The sequence below is a fragment of the Oreochromis niloticus genome, linkage group LG23 (assembly GCF_001858045.2).
Source record: "Oreochromis niloticus isolate F11D_XX linkage group LG23, O_niloticus_UMD_NMBU, whole genome shotgun sequence".
Taxonomy (NCBI): Eukaryota; Metazoa; Chordata; class Actinopteri; order Cichliformes; family Cichlidae; genus Oreochromis; species Oreochromis niloticus.
In genome coordinates this window covers 21,283,405-21,292,975 of record NC_031986.2, presented here as the reverse complement: position 1 = coordinate 21,292,975, position 9,571 = coordinate 21,283,405, and the positions used below count along the sequence as shown (strand labels likewise).

Below are 9,571 nucleotides of genomic sequence, written 5' to 3'. Positions count from 1 at the left end.
TGGACCGTCCTCCCTGAAGAGAAGAAGAAGGAGTGGAGGAGCAGGACAAAGATGTGCAAGTGTTCACGAGAGGAAAGAGGAGTGAGGATGTAAGGAAAGAAGGGAAGGCTCTCAGGTTACCTCCAAGTACTTCAAGTAAAAGGAGTAATGCCAGTTAGTACAGCTCAGTAAGTACAGTCTGGTTTTTCTGGAGAGGTGTATGTTTGATAAATGTGTTGCAAGTGAAATAATCACTGATTTAAAACCTGAACTTGGAATTAGCAGCTCAGTCAGACTGGACCACCCGACAGGGCAACCGGGGGCGCAGTGGCTAAGCTGGATAGGCTCCCAATTAAACACCTTAATACACTAAAGTACACAAATGGCAAGAGTTTATATATTTAGTAAGAGTTAATATATTATATTTAGGTCCTGCTTTTATTTTGTGGACCAAAGCTTATGCTGTATGCATTCTCTTTGTGAAGTGAATCTTAACTCTGAAAATATTTATTAAGTTGTTTTACACTCCACTGATTAAAATAGGGACCTTTCCTGGGCACTGACTTCCCACATCAGTGCCCGTGGATGAGTCTTTGATGTGTGCTTGAAGTAATTTTGGTTGGCCGGTCACTTCTTTCTCAGTTGTTTCTTTATAGCGGCATGAAGTGTTGCTTTTTGAGATCTTTTACCCTGCTTCACTCATCAGACAGGCTCTATTTAAGCAATTTATTGATTCAGCAGGACCTGGGCGTGGTTAGGGAAACTGAACTTTCCAAAAATGATAGTTAATTGCAGCTAATTTGTGATTCACAAGAGGGGCAATCACTTTTTCACACAGGGCCAGGTACTTTTGGATAACTTTTTTTCCCCTTAATAAATGAAATCATCATTTAAAAACGGTATTTGCTCAGGTTATCTTTGCCTGATATTAAATTAGTTTGATTACCTGAAAGATGTACATGTGATAAATATGCAAAAAACAGCAACTAAGAAATCAGTGCTACAAATGCTTTTTCACAGCACTGCATCTTAAACTTAACAGACCACAGCATGAAGTCACCAAGTATTCATTACATGATCTCAAATGCCTGAAATAGATATGAGCAATATTTCAACATCATCTTGACATTAGTGCCGTGTTCTTGCACCACTTTGCTATCTGTGAGACATGTTAACAAGTCAGCTTTCTGGAGTAAAGAAACCCGTCTGTGCCACATGCAGATGTTCGCTTCTGCCGGTCTCTCTGGTGTCGCTGAACTATTGCGGCACCACATATTGCACCTTGAGAGTTATTAGTCCCTGTAGAACTGTTCATCTCCCCACGAGAGTGGCTTGTGTAGAAAAAAACTCCATCTTTGGTCTAATGCAATGGTGGAGGTCAGTGTTAGCATATGGCTCAGAGCGGGCGGGCGAGGGTAAGAGTGCGGTGAGGAGTGTGAGCTGCCAGCTGGCCTAAACATGATGGCACGAATGAAGGAGAGACGAGTGACGTGCGGAAGGTAAAAGTAAAGTACGAAGGGTGGAAAACAGAAGGGAATAGAGGAGAGGAAGTAAGTGAGGTAGGAAGAAACTGAAGGAGGGGACAGAGGGACTGACAAAAGGAGGAAGTGATGGATGGAGAGAGGTGGGAAGGTGAAAAGCACGGAGGGAAACAAACGTGGAGAAACTGGCATCTGTTGCCCTCCCAACCCCCGCCATCTCCACTGTCACCACCAGCTCCCATTGGTGCATTGTGCTTATATGTGTGTGTGTGTGTGTGTGTGTGTGTGTGTGTGCGCGTAGATAAGACAGAGAAAAGGGCCCAGATGGTCTGAGGGGAGAGTGACAAGTGGCTGTCACGAGATTCAGACAGCCTGGCCCTGTGCTGCCCTGCTGGCACACACGCCTCCATCTATTTGTAGGACCTCCGCCTCCTGCAGGGCACCTGATCGCCCCGTGCTACATCTGTTTGCGGCCGTATCTTTGGGAGCCCTGCAGGACACAAGAACAGATATTTCAGCACCGGTCACAGCATTGAACAAGTGTTAATGTTGATTTTCTCCTTTTTTTCTTCTTTTTACTTAATTCGTCACAAATTTACCAAAGCTGGGACAAAAATCCACAGAGGCTCACAAGTGTTTGGACATTTGAGTGATTATGTGCTATGATTTAACTCATCTGTGATGTATCTGCGGTCCAAACCAGATTAAAAGAGGAAAAGGGGAAAGCTGTCCTGCCTTACAGACTGTCACACTTTGTTTTCTGATTGTTGGGGACGCTATCTTTCAAACTTTTTTTTTTTTTTTCAAAACTCAACAAACTAACCGCAAAACTTCACGCCAAACCTGTAACACATTATGCTGCTCTTTTGAAAGCTAACAGTGCGTGCAATCTCCTTTTTAAGTTAAAAGAAAAACAGAAAAAAGACAATGGTTTTTGCTTCAGTAAAGTACATTCGAGTGATCACACAAAGCGCCAGCTATGCACTGGTGGTGTAAATGGAAAACACTTGTGCCGTTTCGCTTTTTTGTGTGCAGGGCACAGCAGTTTGTAAATTAAAAAAAAAAGAAAATTGGCATGCATGACAGACTGTCAATACAAACAAGCTGAAAAAAAAGTATTTTTAACACTTCACAGACAAAAGCGCAGAAGAAGAAAAGTCAAACATTTGTGCAAGAGAAAAAGAATGACTTGTGCAAAGTTCATTATCCATGAACTTTGAGATATTTACCAGTTTTCCCTTTCACACATATAGCACACAGCAGGAAAAAGCACTGGGTCCACTCTGGGGGCCTTTATGTGATGATAAAGATGGTTGGTGTCCAATCAGACTGTGCTTGATGGTTGTGTTCCCGTGTGTTCAGTCATGTATGTTGTATTTAGACAACATACATTTACACTTTATTAGGTACAACTTCCTGGTACCAGGATAGCGCACCATTTGCTTTTCAGAAGGTGCAGCCCCAGTGGCCTAATGGATAAGGCCCTGGCTTAGGAAGCCAGGGATTGTGGGTTTGAATCCCATCTGGGGTGCCTTTCAACAGAGTGGCGCAGTGGAAGCATGCTGGGCCCAGAAGTCGATGGATCGAAACCATCCTCTGTTAGGACTTTTAGATAGTTATTGAACCCTGAATCGAATCTTCATAGTGATCTGGTGACTGTGGAGGCCATTTGAGCACAGAAAACTTATTGTCATGTTCAAGAAACCAGTTTGAGATGATATGAGCTTTGGTGTGTTATCCTTCTGGAAACATTTATCAGAAGATGGTACACTGTGGTCAGCAATGATGCTCAGTTGGTACTAAAGAAGACCAGGCAACATTTTTTAAATCTTCCGTTGTCTATTTTTGGTGAGCCCGTGTGAATTGTAGGTCCGTTTTCCTGCTCTTATCTGACAGAAGGGGCACCTGGTGTGGTCTTCTGAATTAAAGTCTGACATGTTGTGCTTTCAGAGATGCTCTTCTGCTTCTTCTTCTCATACTTTGGTTGTAACAAGTGGTTATTTGAATTACTTCTGCAGTCTGGCTATTCTCCTCTGACCTCTGACATCTACAGGCCAAATAATCAGACCAACAACGATGCCACATTTAAAGTCTCTTAAAACAACTTTCTTCCCCATACTGATGCAAAGATTGAACTTCGGCAGGCTGTCTTCACCGTGTCTACATTCCTAAATATACTGAGTTGCTGCCATGTGATTGGCTGATTGCATATTTGCATTAACACACAGTTAAACAAATATACCTAATATTGTGGTTGGTGAGTTTATTCAGCATCCACACGCACTGGTAAAAAACGAGTGGAGACACCCAAATGAGACCTAAACCATTGGGTGACATCTGTTTTTTATGGTTTCTGATTGGTTTCTTGTAAATGTCTCAGTTTGCAGAAATACACCGAAGCACGATGCCTGTCATAAATGTTTAAGTTTTTTGCACTGTAAATTGTTAAGAAATCTCTTGATATGCTGGAAAGTGATGAAATATCCCACAATACCCGTCTGTGTTCAATTTAATCAGACTTTATGAAGACTTTTAACACCTTTCCTGGCATTTTGTATCACATAGGGCTAACTGATTGTGTTGAAGATGAAGATGGTTCCATGCAGGAACCTGATTGAAGCTAGCTTCGAGGACTTTGACTGCACTCTTCTCCTTACAATAGACAGAAATATGAACACATTTCCTGTGATTATTACACCCAAATAGTTAAATCTGCTGTCAGATTTTTGTGTCATATTCTTTGTCCGTCTTTGTCCCACTTTTCTAAATTCCTCTCCAGTGTTTTAACACTACATGTGCGCTGACCGACTGGCCGTCAGGGCCGACAGAGGAATTGTGACAAGCAGTCACAGTGTGTATTATCTGTCATTTCTGAGCCATGGGACTCAGTTTAATGGATAAAGCCTGCGGAAAACTCACACCGCCAGCCTCTTTATATCTTTATGGGTCATTCGCTCGTCTTCCCAAACACCCCCTAATACGCTTTATCTCTCACACTCTGTCTTTTTCCCATTGTGTTGCGAACACACACACACACACACTCCTGATCTTAACACGGTTGCCCTTGATTTCTGTGATCCTGCGATATTTTTTTTTCCTTTTCTCCCAAGGAACTTCCTGCCCGTCCTTTTTCCAAATGAGGGGAAATGAAGGATGGGACTTTGGGGCCTCCAGGCCGCGACCCTCGTAGTCCCACAGCAAGGCTCCCTGGGATCTGTAGGCGCCTCCGGACTCCTCTCGGACACCAGGGGTTTTCCCTCATCGGGAGCGGTGGTACACGAGTGTGAGCGAAAGTGAAAAAAAAAAGAGCAAAAGAAGGCAAATTGACGAGAGAAATTGGGTGTGAAGAGAGAGGGGAGTAAGGACGCCTGTGCGTAAGTGTGTGTGAGAGCGGCAAAAAGCAGAAAAACTGTGTTAGTGAGAAAAAGAGCAAGTGTGTGTGCGAGGGACAGCTCGTCCTTCAGGCTCACCTCGGCCCCCCGGGGTCTGTCTTCTCAGCGCCGCCGCCGCCGTTTTACTGGCCCCGGCTGACGGCTGTGAAATGGCGACAAATTTACTGCTCTGGAGCTCATGGATCTGAAAGCAGAGAGGACGTCTCCTCTCTTTCACCCTCTCCTTTTCCCCCCTTCTTCTGCTACGTTCTCACCTCCTGCACACGTTCTTCCGTCCAGCTCTGTTTAACATGTGCTTCTCTAACTCCCGCTCTTTACCAAAAATAACAACTTTTCATCCTTCCTGTGTTCCCCATCCCCTCTTCTCGCTTTCTCCTTTTGTATCTTTTTACCTTCTTTCCATTTCTGGTGTTTTTGGTCTTCCCCCGTTATATTTTTTTCTGTCGGTTATATTCACCGTTGCGTGAAATGCAAACATTCTTACTCCCGAACACGAGAGCGATCACATATCATTTATAGCCCACTGCTTTTAATTATGGAAGACTGCAGCAGTCAGCGAGGTGAACCAGTAGCAAAATTTCGTCAAAACTGCGGCGTCATTCATCCAAAAAGAAATAGAGTGTTATTTATGAGTTTCTGCAGCTCACACAAAGCATCACAAACATGCACTTTAGTCATAGTTAGTTTTTTAGGATCACACTTAAAACAAACCATATGTTTTCTAACTGGTTACTCATCTCTTTGTGCTGATGAGTCAGCCAGCACCAGAGTTTCAAGTCACAGGAGTGCATCAGCTCTGAGTCACTTAAAGTTATCTGTGGAAAAAAAAATGAATGGGTGCCAGGGAAAAGCTCAAAATAGCTCCTCAGTAGCAGAACTCAGATTCATAGTAAAGCACTGGACAGTTTTCTGTTTAAACTGGTTCTGACCAAGCAGCAACCTTTGGGATTAGAAAAGAATTAAGTGAGCAGCAGAAACTGCAGTTCCTCCAGTGGCCACTTGAGGCCGTCTGCAAAAGACCCGATTTAGACTTCTGCCAAGGATCTTTATGGAGTGTATGAGGTAACCTATGTATGTTGCCAGTGTCGATGTCAGTATTTATGCTTCTGCTTGTGCAGTTACTGCTGGTGTTAATCACCGTGTGGTCTTGTCTTGGTGTTTTATATGATGTTCCACGTGGAAGAAAAAAATAAAATCCTTCCCGGGTCCTCGCTCGTTCTTGTGCTCAGTTTTTTTGAGGTGCAAACATATTTGTCCCTCCAGTTTTTTCCACTTCCTTGTACATTCCCTTGTGTCAATTCGGATAGTTTCAATAATCTCCCTCCAGGAATTTATGACATTTGTGAGTCCTTATATTGATGCTATGATTATTTTCCTTACAGTGAGACAAGGTTTAATATTCTCTAACTGACGAATTCGAAAACTCCAGTAAAAAAGTAGCCGGAAATGTACAGGGGGAATCAATGGTAATAAACAGGTGCCAACTATGTGTTTGGTGTGTTTTGGAGCAATTTTAACCGCAATGATCTAAGTAATAATTTGGTTTGATATGCACCTAATTGTAAAAAAAAAATCAATCTGATAAAAGAGCATCTGAAAGGTATTTTCTTTTTTCTGAGTGAGTAAAATTAAACCCCATTATCAGGTTTCCATATCAGTTTAACACATATCTATTCATTTTTTTTATATAGCACCAAATCACAACAACAGTTGCCTCAAGACGCTTTATATTGTAATACAAAAACGAGAGAAAATGCCAACAATCATATGACCTCCTGTGAGCAAGCACTTTGACAGTGTGACAGTGGGAAGGAAAAACTCCCTTTTAACAGGAAGAAAACTTCAGCAGAGCCAGGCTCAGCGAGGGACGGACATCTGCTGCAACCAATTGGGGTGAAGTATCTACACAGTCTATGGGTGTGTGATGCTAAGCAATGGCTCAATCTCATTAGAGTGAAAACAGGATGGCAACCTCCTTCAACCAAGAAAAATCTGTGGTTTTACAGGAATTTTTCACCTCCAGCAAAAGATTGCAAGCAATCCAGAGAGAAATACAAATTTAAGATATAAGAATAATGCAAAACAATAAAATACAACATTAATAATTTAATTAAAACCTTTTCTGTATAAAAATGTCTTCAGCGGCTCTTTAAAATAGTCTGCACAGCAAAAACACAGTGGAAGAGAATTCCTACCTTGGTGTTGCTGCTTGAAAAGCTCGATGCCAACACATTTTTTAACAAGTACGTTTGACCTGAAGACCTGAGAGCTCAGGAAGAAGAGCGAGATTTCAGCAGGTCAGAGATATTTAAAGTGGAAACCAAAGACAAGCCAAATTAAAAGTCTTGCCCCAGTGTTCGGTACAGTCTGAAGGCGATTCAAAGCTGATTTGTTGAAACAAATAAAATGACTGTTACAATAATCCAAATAATCATCTCAAGCTCAGCCTTTAACTCCAGTAGTTTAAGTTTAGAAATATTCTTTAGATGAGAAAAATTGTTCTGAAACAGTTGTTTGGAGTGACGCTCATGTTGGTCATGCAGCAGTCTCCAACCCCTGTAGCATAAGTTAGCTAACCTTAGCTAACAGCACTCCATCTTCGTGCCTAATTTTCATCATCTCTGCCTCCAAACAACGAAGACGCCCAAAAAGATGAAGTTAAAGCATAAAAATGTTAGTCCATGACAGTGGCGTGTCTAGAAAATTTTTGTTGGGGGGGCCAGGTAGGGGCACAGATTTGGAGAAGGGTGGCAGATGTAATTGGCAGATAATGTTTAAAAAAAAAATCTACCAACCGTTAACCATCATTCAATAACCCTAAAAACCTAATAACCGAATGCGCTTTTAACTCTTATTAGAATGAGATTTTAACCACTATGGTGCAAAGTTTTTAGATACTGCGTTGATAAAGTACAAGAGATACAATCAGTGCTTTGTCAGTGTTTATTATTATGTTAACTTTATCTGCCTATTAAAAACAGAAGATAATCTTCTTACAAACTGGTGTTTGATTTTGAAACAGGAAAAAAGTGGGGAAACAAATGAAAAGACTAACATTTGAATGAAACCTGAAAGCAAGTAAATACTTTCTATGCTGCCTTATGGTAAACTTTGGTAATACTGATGTATAAAGAACAACACTGGCTGATGATGAAATACAGTCAGCTGGCATGGTGACACTGCCAGTATTAACCTGCAGGGCTGGACTGGGACAAAAAAATTGGGCATTTTGACCAGAGACCGGCCCACCAGGTATTAAAGCCATAAAGCCTTTGAATGAAAACAAACGCTGTTGTGACAGTGATGTACGCTGTCTTTTTGGTATATGTATGATTTCTATACATTTTACATCAGATAAAAACTTTGTTTGCAAGATTCAGATAATTATTTAATAAAAGCTAGATATTTTAAATGATAATAAGAAAGTAGAGTATTTCTTTGTGCCCCCCTTTCCCTGTTAATGCCCTACCTGGCCCCCTGGCATAACTTTGCTAGATCCGCCCCTGCACAGTTACCAGCTGTCAGCTACGTAGAAAAGGATCCTGGTGTTATTTGTCTCTCAGAAATAGTTGATAACTTCCCTTCAACTCATTCATGTCACCTAAAAGGTAAACCTGTTTCTCCATCACCTGTTCAGCTCTGATGATTCAGTAAGGACATCTCCTGGTTTCATCTTCATGTTTCCCTCTCACCAGATATACAAACCGATATCATGACCAGCAGCTTTACAGCTGTGGCTCCAGCAAACATCAGCTGATACTAGAAAGAAATATTAAATAAATTCTAACAACAGCTGATCAAGCTTAAACATGCTGCTGTTGTTTAGCGCGACATCCACTGGTTTCCTCTTTCTGGCGCAAAGTGAGTCTTAAACAAACAAGAGAGAAAAGCCGATCAGCTGATCATTGATCAGTTTCATGATTGAAGTAGGAACAGGAGAGGGAGGGAGAGAATGAGAGAAGAAGAGGCAGCTGTGCAGCAAAGACACAGAATAACTCCAGCTTTGTGTCTTTTTCATTGTAGCGAAAGTACGGGACAAACTGCGTCTCTTCTCAGCTCAATACGAAACGTGTAATATTTTCTCTGAATGAGGGACCATTCCATTTTGAAGGAGCCGTTGGAAACTCTACTAACTAAACTTATGAATAAAGTTCACTATCAATAACATCACAGCACCCACCCACCCAACTGTATAGAAACTCCGTCATGCTAGCTCACGCAGTACGAATTACTGTAACTGACTGTAAAAAGTCAGCACAACGAAAATAAACTCCACCTAAACTTGTTTTATATCTGACCCAGAGAGACTGCAGGTCATAATTTCTTACCTGAAGTTCAGTTCACCTGACACTCGGACCAGCGGCCGCCTCGGGTTTCTCCTCCTGCCTCCCCTTCCCTCATCCACCAGCTGGCCTCTGTGGAAGCTCCGCCACAGCCACCAAAAACTGAATTAGTTTTACACATCGACCAGCATCTGGCCAATCCACCACCTCTCATTGTTCATGCCGTTACAAAAAAAAAAAAGTCATGAGCCCGGTTTGCCCGATGACCAGTCCAGCTATGTTAACCTGCAACCAAATCTGCAGCTCCATACAGCTATGTTACGACTTGGATTATATCTTATAACTCATAACTCTTATGTTAGCTCCCCCCAGTAGCCTACTGTCTGATATATTCGACGGTTGCAATAATTCTTTAAGTGTTATTTTTTCCTTGGTA

General features: G+C 41.9%; 1 non-coding gene across 1 annotated transcript; it reads left to right on the top strand.

The window, feature by feature from the left end:
- Nucleotides 1-2,918: 2,918 nt before the first annotated feature.
- On the top strand, nucleotides 2,919-2,991 carry trnap-agg (transfer RNA proline (anticodon AGG)). Its single transcript has one exon. It is a non-coding gene; the product is annotated as a tRNA-Pro (tRNA).
- The last annotated feature ends 6,580 nt before the right edge of the window (nucleotides 2,992-9,571 follow it).